Raw genomic sequence first — 14,849 nt, forward strand, 5'->3', positions numbered from 1 at the left:
GTTTCAGGCGGCAGCCAGTTTCCTCGCACTGCTTACCGAGGCTCAGAGATGGCATGATCTCGTAAGATCACGACGCATGGTAGACAAAAACCACCACCCCCGCGGGTTAATGTGTGCGCAAGTTGCGCGATCGGGGCTTGCGACTACCGTCTGATTGTGCGATGGAGGGTCAGATGATGAGGAAAGTGCGCAGGGTTTAATCATGCAGTAAACATAGCGGAGATCAAGGCGGATGGTTAATTACAGAGGTTTCCCACTGTTATGACAGGGAGAAGGTTATCTCGAGGATTGAATGAAGGAACGAGGCTTTGAAGAGTTCTGTAAAAGGATGGGGGAAAGTGGGGAAAGAAGATTTTCATGGAAGAAATAGAGACAGATGAAAGCGGGAGTGGAGGAGAATATAGGTTTAGGAAGGATTTAGAGGAGAATAGAAGCAGCAAGAGGTTATAAGAGTGTAAGGAAATCGAATGAGAGGAAGGTGAAAAAACTGCTGCGAACCTCTTGAAAGCACAACCAGCACTACCAAACCTACTTCTTACCCATCAAAAGCTTAATCTTATAGCAGAGCTAACAGTCACAGCTATTGAGGGAAGCTGAAAGATCAAGCGAGTCAAAGGAAACAACAGTGACTAAGGAGGAAGCCTGAGAGACGGTGTAAGCGGAAACAAATGGACAAAGGCATGGGAATGTATAAAACAGTAGAAACAGAGAATTGTTGGTGCAGTTATGGTGGCGAAGAACCCAAGGGTGAGATAGTAGAAGCATCAGAGGCAAAGGAGGCAGAAAAAGCAGCGAAGGCTGTAGAGGTAGCAGAAGTAGCAGAGGCGGGAAAGCAAGAGTGAGACAACCTCAGCTGAATAGAGTGCAGTAGCATACCTGTTTATACCAAGGTTGGGTTGGAGCCCAAGAGGTTGGAGCCTCAGAACTGAACTAGACTGAAGTCATTGGGGTAGGTGCTCCTAAGTGCAGAACCACTACAAAACAGAGTTGGTGCTCTGGAGGTTGGAGCCTCACTGAAGTCCAAGTTGGAGCTTGGAAACTATTCACAATCAGATTTATACTTATATTGTATTTATTTCTTTGCACTGTCTTGAGTTTTAATAAAATAATTAAATTCAGTTGTTCATTTCTGTGTTCTGTGTATACATATACATATCTATATAGGTTGTTGGCAATCACTAGAACAATTAAAAAATAAATAAATAGTAAGAAATACTGATTCACCCCCCCCCCCCCCCCCGCTTTCAGTATTTCCAACCATTAGTATCAGAGCATGCTTCTTCATACTATCCTAACAGCTTGAAGAAGGATCCGCAGCCATGATGAGAAACCACGAAGCATTAGGAATACCTCCTTTGTTCGATGGCACTAACTTTGGTTTCTGGAAGAAAATAATGACTTACTACTTAATGTCCCTTGGACTTGAAGTTTGGCATTTTGTTCAAAATGAATACAAAAGTACTTCCACTCTTCCAACAAACCAAGATGAGAGGAAAGCCTACATCGCAAATGAAAAGGCCATGAACTCCATCACTAGTGGAATCACTAATTCCGAGTTTACAAAAATCATGCATTGTACCTCGGCCAAAGAAATGTGGGAGAGGCTAGTTGGCTTGTACGATGGATACTCAAAAATCAAAAAGGCAAAGCTTCAAACTCACAGAAGACAATTTGAAAGTTTGAGGATGGAAGATGAAGAAGATATTGCAGCATACCTCCTCCGAGTAGTTGAAGTGGTAAATTCCCTGAAAGGATTGGACGAAAAAGTTGAAGAAAGTACCATTGTTCAAAAGGTATTAAGGTCTCTTCCAGACAGGCTTGACTCCAAAATAAGCGCTATAGAAGAAGAAAAGGATCTAGATACCCTCAAAATGGATGAACTACATGGAATTCTCACTGCCTATGGAATGAGGAAAAGTGTCCCAAGCTCCAAAGATGCAACATTCAAGGCCTCAAGGTAAAGGAAGGGGAAAGAAAGAAATGACTGTAGTGATGAGTCAAATGTGGAATCCGAATTGGCTCAATTTGTACAAAAGTTGAAGAAAGGATCTAAGCTTAAAGGAAAGTATCCTCTTATCTGTTTTAGATGTGGTAAAATAGGTCATTATGCAACAAAATGTCCTCATAAACATGACAATGATGATGAAGGATGAGTCTGATGAGGATGAGTTTATGGTCATCAAAAGGAAATCAGATGAGGAAAGTAATCATGATGAAAGCCAAGAAGCATTATTCGTGGCACTCACAGATGATAATGACTTAGGGCTGGAAGGAAATGCAGATGAACTGTTAATAAGTTCCATTGAAGAAAATGAGAAACTAGAGAACAAAATCATTTCTCTCAAAGTGGAAAACGAGGAAATAAGAAGGAGAGAAGATCTCTTGGAAGCAAGGCTTAAAGAAAAGGAAGAGACTTGTGAAGAAAGCAAGACTGAAATAGTGTCTCTAAGAAAGGAGTTGGAATAAATTAAAAAGGGTTGTAAAAGCTCTCAAATACTTGAGACTATTCTGAAAAATCAAAAACCTCAACATGACAAGTCTGGAATAGGTTTCAAAGGAGAATCCTCAAGCACTAACAATAATGCGAAAAGCTATGCCGATGCACTTTCTTGCAATCCAAAAGATGAAAAGTGCACCCCAGATCCCAAGAATGAAGAGAGAATTACTCCAAAGAAGAATTTGGAGTCGAATCATGGACACTACAGCAAATACAAACCTACACTCCACCAAGGGTCCATCGCAAATCCAAAGAACGAGGGACGAGTAATTCCCAAGAAGGAAATCTACTCAAACCATGGTTGCTTCAACAAGTACAAAACCATCTTTCTTGGGCACTGCTTTCACTATAAAAACTTCGGTCATCAAGCCAGACATTGCATGGCTTGCAGAAGTGAAAAGACAAAGCTAAAGGATAGAATAATCAGCTCATATGCCCCCAAAATGTAGGGACAAATCAAAACCTTTAATTTATTTGATCCCTTTACCAAATTTGATCTGATTTGCTCTTTCCGCTACAATAATGGACACTATGAACAAGACTGCCCACTCAAAGGAAGAAAGACGAGTAGCAAGAACTCCAGCATGGACAAATGCGGCCTGGCTCTATATGCTCAAAATAATGGAAACTAGTGGTTTATAGATAGTGGGTGCTCCAGACACATGACAGGAGACAGAAGGAAGTTTGTCTCACTGAGTGAAAAGGAAGGGAATGTGTCCTTTGGAAGCGCATCTGGCAAAATTGCAGGAAAAGGAACAGTTACTCTGATCAATGGAAAAGGAAAAGCTCAAGATGCTCTGCTGGTTGATGGACTCAAACACAACCTCTTGAGTGTCAGCCAAATCTGTGATCAAGGACATAAGGTTGTTTTCAGCACCAAAGACTGTGATGTAAGGAACACTGCCTCAGGGAAACTTGTGGCAAAAGGGGTGAGGACACCAGACAACATTTACATTCTGAAAAAGATTCAAGAAAATAAATGCCACCTGAGTCAGACAGATGAGAGTTGGCTGTGGCACAAGCGACTTGGACATACAAGCTTCGAAAATCTGATTAATATCAACAAGATCAAAGCTGTACGAGACATCCCAAGGCTGTTCAAACCAAATCAAGCAGTATGTGGTCCATGTCAACATGGAAAGCAGACCAGAATCCACCATAAGACAAAGGAACACTCTACATCGAAGCCCTTAGAGATCATCCATGCTGATGTATGTGGACCAACTAGAAATCAATCACTCCAAGGAGAAAGGTACTTTGTGTTATTTGATGATGATTATACTAGAATGATGTGGATATATTTCATAACATATAAATCTGAAACTTTTGAGTGTTTCAAGAATCTAAAAGCCCTTGTAGAAAATGAAAAAGATTCAAAAATTAAGTGCCTCAAAATAGACAAAGGAGGAGAATTCACATCAAACGAGTTTAGTGAATTCTGTAATATTCATGGAATTAAAAGGGAATTCTCGGCTGCCAGAACACCTCAGCAAAATGGGGTAGTTGAAAGAAGAAACCAAACAGTCCAAGAAATGGCAAGAACTATGCTATTAGCAAAAGACTTACAACCTAGATTCTAGAGAGAAGCAGTAGGGACAACTGTCTACACACTAAATCGAACTCAATTAAGACCAAATTGTGATAAAACTCCTTATGAGCTATGGAAAGGAAGAACTGCTTCGATGAAGTACTTCAAGATCTTTGGAAGAAAGTGCTTCATAAGAATGAATGATGGTTCACCACGAAAGTTTGATTCTCGGGTTGATGAAGGGATATTTCTTGGTTACTCTACACGGAGCAAGGCTTACAAGTGCTACAATTATCGACTGAAGAAACTAGTGGAAAGCATTAATGTAAAGATTGATGAAGATCTTCCAGTAAAGGAAATTGAAGAACATGAAGATGACTCTCTCATTGAAGAAGAAGAACCCAAAGAAGAAGAAATAGATGAGGAAGAATAAGAAGAAGAAGAGGAAAGAGAACCACCTAATACCCCTTCTAAGACGAAGTATGTCCAAAGAGACCATCTAGAAGATTAGATCATTAGCGATAAAGATGAAGGTGTGTAGACCTGAAGAAGGATAACCATTACACCTAAGAGAAAAGTCATTTCCGTCCTATCTATGATATAACTAGAAACATTTGCAGAAGCAAGTAAGGATCCTCATTGGGTAAAAGCCATGGAAGAAGAAATGACCCAAATTTAGAAGAAAAACACATGGGAGCTGGTACCTTGTCCAAAGGAAAAAAAACATAATAGGAACCAAATGGGTGTTCAAAAATAAAATGAATGAGGAAGGATAGGTTATCAAAAAGAAGGCAAGACTTGTTTACAAAGGCTATTCACAAATTGAAGGAATTGACTTTGAAGAGACATTTGCACTAGTGGCCTATATGGAAGCTATCAGGATGTTCTTGGCATTTTCTTGCTCAAAAGGATTCAAAATCTATCAAATGGACTTGAAATCAGCATTTCTAAATGGGGAATTCAAGGAGGAAGTCTACATGGAGCAGCCAAAAGGTTTTGATCTAACAGCAGGAAAGGACTTAGTTTGTAAGTTGAAAAAGGATTTATATGGGTTGAAACAAGCTCCTAGAGCTTGGTATGCAAGACTGGATCACTATCTACAACAACAAGGCTTCAAAAAGGGAGTGGTTGGAAGAAATCTATACATAAAGACAAATCAAGGTAAGTTACTAGTTGCTCTTGTTTATGTCGATGATCTGATTTTTGCTGGTAATAATGATGAAATGAGCCATGAATTTTTTCAAAACATGTCAAAAGAGTTTGAGATGTCAATGATAGGAGAGTTGTCCCACTTCCTTGGACTTCAAATATCTCAAACTAGAGCAAGATTGTGTATATCTCAAACCAAATATCTAAAAGACATGCTCAAAAAATATGGAATGGAGGATTGTGGACCCATGAGCACACCTATGACCAAAAACTGGAAACTGAGCAAAGATGATGACTCCCCTCTAGTAGATGCAACTCATTACAGGTCAATGATTGGATCCCTTCTATACTTAACAGCTACATGACCAGACATAATGCAAGCATTAGGAATGGTGGGAAGATTTCAATCTGCTCCCAAATAATCCCATTTATTCACTGTAAAAAGAATTCTCAGATATCTGAAGGGAACTTCTAATTTCGGTCTTTGGTACCCAAAGGACTCAACACTGACTGTAACTGCATACACCGACGCTGATTGGGCTGGAAGTATAGATGATCGGAAAAGCACTAGTGGAAATGCATTCTTCCTAAGAGACTGTTTGGTATCCTTGCTCAGCAAAAAATAGTCATCCATATCATTATCCACAGCTGAAGCTGAGTATATTGCTATAACAGACTGTTGTTCTTAGATACTATGGATGAAGGAAGCTCTAAAAGATCTCAACATATGTACAGATCAACCAATTTCCATCTATTGTGACAACGCAAGTGCTATCAATCTCAACAAAAATCCTATGATGCACTCAAGAACCAAAAACATACCAATCAAGTATCATTTCCTCCGTGAAGAAGTAGCTAAACAAAACATCGTCCTGGAATATATTAGTACTAAGGAGTAGATAGCTGATATTTTCACAAAACCTCTTCCTCGAGAAGCATTCGAAAATCTGTGTCAAAAGATGGGGGTTATTTCTTTATCATCACTCAAGTTCATTCATAAATATGTAGCAGGACAGGGGGAGTCCATATGCATCCCTTTGCCATTGATGTCAAAGGGGGAGAAAGCAGAAGAATATTTCCATCAATAACAAAGGGGGAGATTGTTGGACATAGATTGTCATTGATGTCAACATGGAAATATTCGAGGAGAAAATACAGACGAGAGGAGGAGACAGAGCCGAAGAAGAGGATCACACAGAGCCATCAAAGCATATGGAGAGAAGAGGAGAAAAGATACCACAGATAACGCTATCAGGAGCCATCGGGAGCCGTATAGGCCACAAAAGCCTATCGGAAGCTTATCGGGCCTGTAAAGCCCATATATGTGTTTAATATATTATCGGAGCAGAAACCATATAAATATGCATTAATGTAAATGGAGGCATGCACAGGATGAGAAGGATTAATAGCCGTTGGATCCATAGATGAACGGTAGAGGATGAATTGTAGGGGCTATCGGGAGAAGCGGGTGGAGTGCATCATAAGCCGTTTGATCATATAAATCAATGGTGGAGATCACATCGGAAGGAGGTATCGGGAGGAAATATGGATGGAGGAATGAAGGCCGTTAGATCTAGATGCGACATATCTGATAGTTGACAGAGGCGGAAGATGCACAGAGATTAACGCGTAGGAGGACAACGCTTTTGGGCGGCGGGCAGTTTCCCCACACTGCCTACAGGGGCTCGACGGTATCCATATACGATCGCACGATCCTGTAAGATCATGATGCGTGGCAGACAAAAACCACCGGCCCTGCGGGTTAACGTGCACACAAGCCACGCAATTGAGGCTTGCGACTATCGTCCGATCGTGCGACAGACGGTCAGATGACGAGGAAAGTGCGTGGGGTTTAATCGTGTGGTAAACATAGCGGAGACCATTAGATCATGGGCGATCGATGGTGGAGATCAAGGCGGATGGTTAATTATAGAGGTTTCCCACTGTTATGATAGGGAGAAGGTTATCTCGAGGATTGAATGAAGGCACGGGGCTTCGAAGAGTTCTGTAAAAGGATGGAGGAAAGCAGGGAAAGAAGATTTTCATGGAAGAAACAGAGACAACTGAAAGTGGGAGCAGAGGAGAATATAGGTTTAGGAAGGATTTAGAGGAGAATAGAAGCAACAAGAGGTTAAAAGAGTGTAAGGAAACTGAATGAGAGTAAGGTGAAAAAACTGCTACGAACCTCTTGAAAGCACAACCAGCACTACCAAACCTGCTTCTTACCAATCAAAAGCTTAATCTTATACCAGAGCTAACAACCACAACGATCAAGGAGGGAAGCTGAAAGATCAAGCGAGTCAGAGGAAATGACAGTGACTAAGGAGGAAGCCTAAGAGACGGTGTAAGTGGAAACAAATGGAAAAGGCATGGGAATGTATAAAATAGTAGAAACAGAGAACTGTTGGTGCGGTTATGGTGGTGAAGAACCCAAGGGTGAGATAGTAGAAGCAACAGAGGCAAAAGAGGCAGAAAAAGTAGTGAAGGCTATAGAGGCAGTAGAAGCAGCAAAGGTAGGAGAGTGGGAGCGAGACAACCTCAGCTGAATAGAGTGCAGAAGCATACCTATTTATACCAAGGTTGGTTTGGAGCCTCAGAACTGAACAAGACTGAAGTCATTGGGGTAGGTGCTCCTAAGTGCAGAACCATTGCAAAATAGAGTTGGTGCTCTAGAGGTTGGAGCCTCACTGAAGTCCAAGTTGGAGCTTGGCAACTATTCACAATCAGATTTATACTTATATTGTATTTATTTCTTTGCACTGTTTTGAGTTTTAATAAAAGCATTAAATTCAATTGTTGATTTCTGTGTTCTGTGTATACATATACATATCTATATAGGTTGTTGGCAATCACTAGAATAATTATAGAAAAAAAAAGAATAGTAAGAAATACTGATTCACCCCCCCTCCCCTCTCAGTATTTCCAACACACTAGTTAGCGAGGTTGAAGAAATAGTGCCACCTAGATTAGTTAGTTCTCTAATAAAGGAACAAGACAAATTTTCAAGATCTTTGCCATCGACTGTCAATATCAGAACTGTCAGGTCTCTACCACTAGCACCAAGAACTAATAGAACATCTTCACATCTTCCAACAACCAATCCAAATTTCTCAGAGGTTCTTTGGATTTTGTGGGCATCAATCATTACACAACACTATATGCCCAAAATGACAGACCACAAATTCGCAAGAGACTATTGAACGATGCATACGCAGACTCTTGCATCATCACAACCCGTAACTTTCCGGAAAGGAGTTATGATTGAAGAATGGGGTGCCTCACCTTGGCTCTATGTGGTTCGATGGGGAATCCGTAGTTTGATGATATACATAAAACACAGATACGACAACCCACCAATTATTATCACAGAGAATGGCATTAATGATCTGAATAGTTCTTTAATATCCTTGGACAAAGCACTGTAGGACACCAAGCGAATAGATTACCATAGGGACTACCTTTCAAATCTCTCAGTTACCATCAAGAACGATGGATGCGACGTTGCTTACAAATCGGCCATTCTAGCGAAAGCAAATAGAAGTGCTATAAGAGCAAAGCTTTCCGAGCTGAAGGTCTATGATATGATAGATTATACCGCAGCAATAACATTCAATAATCCATAGCAATAACATTCAATGGAGAATACCCATTGTAATAAAAAATGGGAAGCGGAAATGTATTAAAAAATGGAAGGAGAAGGTGTGCATACAATGTGACTTTACAATGACATCAAGTGATATAGGCGGTATGTATTACAAAACATGCAATTGAAGGACCAAACACCCATTTCAATCACTAATCAAACATGCAATGGATCATAGCAGAGGGATCAGAAACTTAAGTCTGTGCGAATGGTCCATTCATAAGGAAATATCACAACTTTGAGGGACAAGCTAGATAAATTCAAAATTCCATGCCTGGAACAGATGAATACAAATCTTGATTTTGTCCAGACAGTCAATGTCGATATGGAAGGCCCAGCCCAGATTTGATTTGTCGACTTTCACATTCCACCCAGTTATGATTGAGCCAGCAATCGATTTTCATCTTAGCATTGAGGCCAGCAATGATACATACCTTAGGACTGCGTGTGTTTTCTGCAGCATCAACCATATGAAGCCGGTGATCTCCACCATTCAATTGTGGGCTCACCCTCTTCTTCTCTACTGGCCCGCTATCAATGTCTAGCCTGTGATAGTGTACATGCGTGGAATATACAACGGATCAGAGGAGCAGCGCTCTGATTTATGCAGGTGATTATGAGTAGAAACGGTCAGAGAAGAGTAAAGGAGCAACGCTCTGATTTATGTGGGTGATTATGAGTAAAAATGGTCAGATAAGAGCAGAGGAGAAGTGCTCTGATTATATGCGGGTGATTATGAATAAGGGAATCTCTGGTTCATATCCGGCAGGTCAGAATATATGGAATATGGCAGACAATGGTTATGCAGAGAGCCCAGAGAGCGCAGAAAGGAAAATTATGCACAGCCCAGGGAGAGCAGAGGGCGCAGAGAGAAAATATGGTAGAAAGACTGATACAAGGAGTTACAAAGGTAGGAATACTAAAAATAGGACCTGCTCATAAAGACCATAAAACAAATGGCTCAAAGAAATTATGCAGGGCAGGAATACGCCTGCTTTGATACCATGTTAAACACACATGGGCAACAACATAATCTCAAAGATAAAACATGAGAATATATTTTAATTAACAGATGATATACATTTATAGTACATGGTTTGACTCTTGGGTTCCACATCCCAAGGTCTCTTGGACTCCTTTTGTCTATTCGGCTTCCACACTAACCCATTGAGGATTAGGTGTTCAACAATTTTTAAAAGGGAAAAGATTTTATTTAATGTTTTGTTTAAATCTTTTAAAAGGTCTCATACAATTTAACGGCAGTGCTTCATCGATTTCTTTTTCAAAGGACAATAGTTACTTTCTTTATTTTGAAAATTAGTTGTTTTGAAAATATTTCGAACCAAAAAGGTGATTTTAAGGATTTGAAAAAAAAGGGCTTTATAATTTATTAAAAAAAGAGAGTTATGTTATTTAAAAATAAAATAAAAGGAGCTTATGTGACTTTTCAAAGCGGGTTGTTTGATTTTTGAAAAAGTTTTATTTAAGAATAAAAGTCATGGCTTATATTTGAATGTTTTAAAAAAGAAAAGATGATATTTTTAAAAGAGGACATTGTTTAAATTGGTTTGGGATATTTTAATTTAAAAAAAAAATTGTGATAGTTTTTGTAAAAAAGGTATTTTCTTGTAGAGAATTTGTAGATTCATCTATTTGTATGAGCTAAGCATCAAAGAATCTATCATGAAAGAGTTTTTATTGTAGGATGTCACTAAGTCTATAGGTCGGTTTTCTTGTTAAGTCGTATTCACTCAACATATTGGAAAAACCAAGAGGCTAAGGAGGTCAAAGAGACAAGAGGAAATGTTCGAGATCTTTTTCAAAGATTTAGAAACCAAAATGAACGCTTTCACATTGAAATGCATAAAATAATATGTAGATGACAACATTTTACCCCTCATTGCAGATGCAAAGTCAAGTCAACCAAGGAAGCTTGAGACACCCTTTAGAGGAATTTTAGTGAAAGGGGGAGTAATCAGGTTGAAAATGAAGAGTTTGGTGAATCCCAATGTGCTAAGGCACAAGTGAATCATGATTGTAATGAATTTGCAAAATCAAGAGAAAATGAGCATGTAGATGCTCATGAACCCCACTATACACAATCCCAAGTAGACTAAGATTTGGTGAATCTAGTAACAGAACTTGTTGATGACAATGTAGTTGAATTTGATGATGGTAAGTTTGATGAAAACTTGTTTCCTAATGATGAATGGTTGTAAATTATCCAACAAAAACCTGATATTGACATGATGCTATTTGGTGAGAGAATCCCACTCGAATCTGCAAACCAATTAGAAAAAAAAACCTCTTTAAAGCATCTTTACGAAACATAAGCAATTGAGTTTCAATTCAATGATTTAATGTTGATGTCTCCTAGGTACTATATTTATTGATTTTAAATATTAAGAAGAGAATCTGACAAAGAATAAAGAGGTCAGAAAAGAGAAGTAGGCTGAGAAGTAGGAGGGAAAGTATGTGTTAACGCTAAGGCAGAATCCATGTGGCAGAAGCATGGTAAAAGTGACAGTGTGGAAGGAGCCACAACCAATGGATGTAGCAAAGAGAATCCACGAGAAGTGGGGCGACAGAAGACGAAAAATGACCAATAAAGCATATATATATGTAAACTCTCCAAATACATAGACCAACAACAAGCCCCAAGGCAAAGAATTAAATAAAGGAGTAAGAAGAGCACGAAGGCAAGTTGAGGAATACAAAGGGAGAAGCACAAGGGAGGCGATATGAGACCAGAGGGCTAAAGAAAGAGAGTAGTTCCAGAAAATGATATTATTCTAAGAGTGGAACAACAATGTTGTGCCCAAAGCCTGCTGCCAGGAACGATCAAACAAACTATTGAAGTGAAAAGGCCTAAGCACAAGGGCTTCTAGGAGTCTTCTTGACCTGCAGGACAAATTTAAGAGAAAAATAAATTGAAAACTATACAAAATATGAAAGTTACGATCTGTGTTCCAATGCCATGGAGCAAAAGAAGGAACAAGCACAGAGGAACAATTTTTGGGAAAGCAACAAGCGAAACTACCGCATACCTCTGCTAGCAAGACTCTTGGGTTGGACTAACCAACATCTGTGGAAATAGGCTCAGTAAATAGCTGTAGCTAAAACAACCCACTTCACACGAGTGAAAGCCCAACTAACACATTGGACCATGAGCATGAGATACGACTAAGAGTTAAGCCCAGTTAGAAAGACGACAACCCGCCCCTGTGTTGTCTATTTAAGCACCCCATATGGGGTCGACCAGATTTTTTTAATTAGGTTACAGAGCAGATATGTACATAAAAATATTCTCACTGGGATAATTGTGGGGGAAGACTTATAGTTAAGTTACCGTGTAACATTAAACAAGTTAAAATAATAATTTCTCATGTAAATGCCATAGTTATATCAACAATATAAATTTGATGTGCATCTTACCTGTCAATACTCTCATTTAAATCCTTTTATGGCAGTTTCTTTTTGGTCATGAAATGAATAGAAAATAATTAATATAATATCTTAAAATGAAGGTAACCACTTTTATTATATAATAAAAATTTAAATTAGATGTTACTTGAAATAATCCATTAAAAGAAATCAAAGACTAATCTTACGATTTTGTAAATAAATCCACGTAAATCTTTGAGAATAAATGAAAATACAAATTGGGTGAACATAGTTTCTTAGTAAACACATTTAGAACATAAAATTAAATCTGATTTCGCGAACGGTCTCTCAAGGATTCAGAATTTACATCATTTGATTTCATATAATTTTGGCATTTAAATGGTAACAACAAATTACAATCATGGGATTGTTACCGACTTTTTCCAGCCTACCCAAAAACGCATAGTGAATGAACTAAACACCTAACAATGACTAATTGCTTTACGCTTACAATGCGAATCAACTTTCTAATTGGATTTTCATTAAGGATTCTCATTCGCACGGTTTACTTACCGAATTTAAGTTGATAACAGATTTTAAAATTGCCAATATTTATCACTGAAATGTAGAAATAGCAGGTAAGATTTAACCGTTGTAAATTGCGTATGTGGCACTGACAGTTAGTCCTCCAGAAACAGCATTAACTTTGGGACTAGCCAGAAAAATAAATCTAACTTAAACCAGATATTTTTTATAACGATTGAAATACAAAAACATTTCCACATGTAACTTTTGGTGTCATCTCATTAGCATACAAATATCAGATTGAAAAAAGTTGACTTTTCTGCATGTGACTTTCTATATCACCACAGTAGCATATAAATTTCATATTTTTAAAATTCACTAGCCTAGCTAACATTGCAAGATGAGATGACTGATTTAAAACTAACTTCAAGATTAGTCACAAACCCTCTGTTACATAAACTATATTTTTAAAATTACAATCAATACAATTTATTCGGGAAAAGCTTCCATTTACAATCAATTACAATTAAATACAAAAGAGAAAATAAGATCTCTGTTACATAAACTATATTTTTAAATTATAATCAATACAATTTATTTAAGAAAAGCCTTCATTTACAATCAATTAAATACAGAAGAGAAAATAAAATTATACATTTATAGGGGTTAGAAACTTCCATCATGCCATTTCGATATTCAAATCACAATAATGTTTTATTAATCAAAGTTCATTTCTATTATCAATCCGTAACCATTTGATTTAAAAAATTCTTTCATTTTTCAAAATGAACTTTTTGAAATATAGTAATACAATTTATTTGGAAAAAGCCTCCATTTGCAATCATTATACATTTATGGGGTTCGAAACTTCTATCCTGCCATTTCAATATTCAAATCACAATAATATTTTATTAATCAAGGTTCATTTCTATTATCAATCCGTAACCATTTGATTTAAAAAATTCTTTCATTTTTCAAAATGAACTTTTGAAATATGGTAAGTGATTAATATTTTTATTTTTAAAATAAAATTCAATATTTTTATTATTAATAGTTAATAAAAAGAATGTTATTTAGTTAAGTTAAGAAGAAATTAAAAACTTTTATTAAAATATAGATATTGAGTTATCTCATATGTTTGTATATATTTACTTTAGAAGTTTCCATTTTATTATTTTAATATAAGTATACTTTTTATTTTATATTTATATATATAAATAAATAAATAGTTTAATTAGACTTTAGATAAGCTTAATCAAGAGCAGGATATGTTATTATTTATAAATATTTCAATTTATGGATATTTCAATCAAATGTCTTTTAAAGAAGTAATAGTGAACCTATCTTTTACTACTTGTAAGAAGGAACTGAAAGCATTTTTGTTTTTGTGAGTTTGTATATTGAAAATTTATTATATGTAGGTAGTTGTTCTAAGGTGAATGATTGATTCTAAATTGACATGATGAATTAATTTGAAATGAATAATTTACATCTAATGTAAAGAAGGTTTGTTATAGTGAGGATGAAATTTTCATTAAGCAAACAAGTCATGCAAAATATATGTTGAAGAAGTTTGATATGGATGATTGTAAATCAATCACTAGCATAATTTCTCATGGGGTTGTGTTGTGTGGAGAGGATGGTGCTATGTATTGTTGGAAATTTGGTATTTCTAACTCACACAAGAACTAAGATCCTTTATTTAGTTTCTTTGGTCTGGATGTATATGAAAGTCTATATAAAATTTATATGAAGGCATCTAAGTAAAAGGAACTATAAATTTTGATATTCATTACTACACTTCTAATAAGTTTGAACTTGTTAGTTTTAGCGATTCTAATTAGGAAAGTACTTTAGATTATAAAGTGTACATTTGATGATTGTTTTTCGAAGTTCTATTACATGTAACTGAAACAAGAAAACTAAACTTTCCCTTTATTCCATATTGTCTTTCACCAGTAAAAGCAAAGTGTATTACAATATGTAAAAGAAATTGAAGGAAAAAATTCCACATATAATGAATCTTTTTGAAAACATGAGTAAAATCAAATTTTCCTTTTTAATTTGAAACATCACTTCAATAGAAATTTAGTTTAAAACAAATACATTTTGAAACGTCACTT

The sequence above is a fragment of the Pinus tabuliformis genome, chromosome 1_2, assembly GCF_031772625.1.
Source record: "Pinus tabuliformis cultivar Carrire ecotype Pingquan chromosome 1_2, CPIR1, whole genome shotgun sequence".
NCBI classification, from domain to species: domain Eukaryota; kingdom Viridiplantae; phylum Streptophyta; class Pinopsida; order Pinales; family Pinaceae; genus Pinus; species Pinus tabuliformis.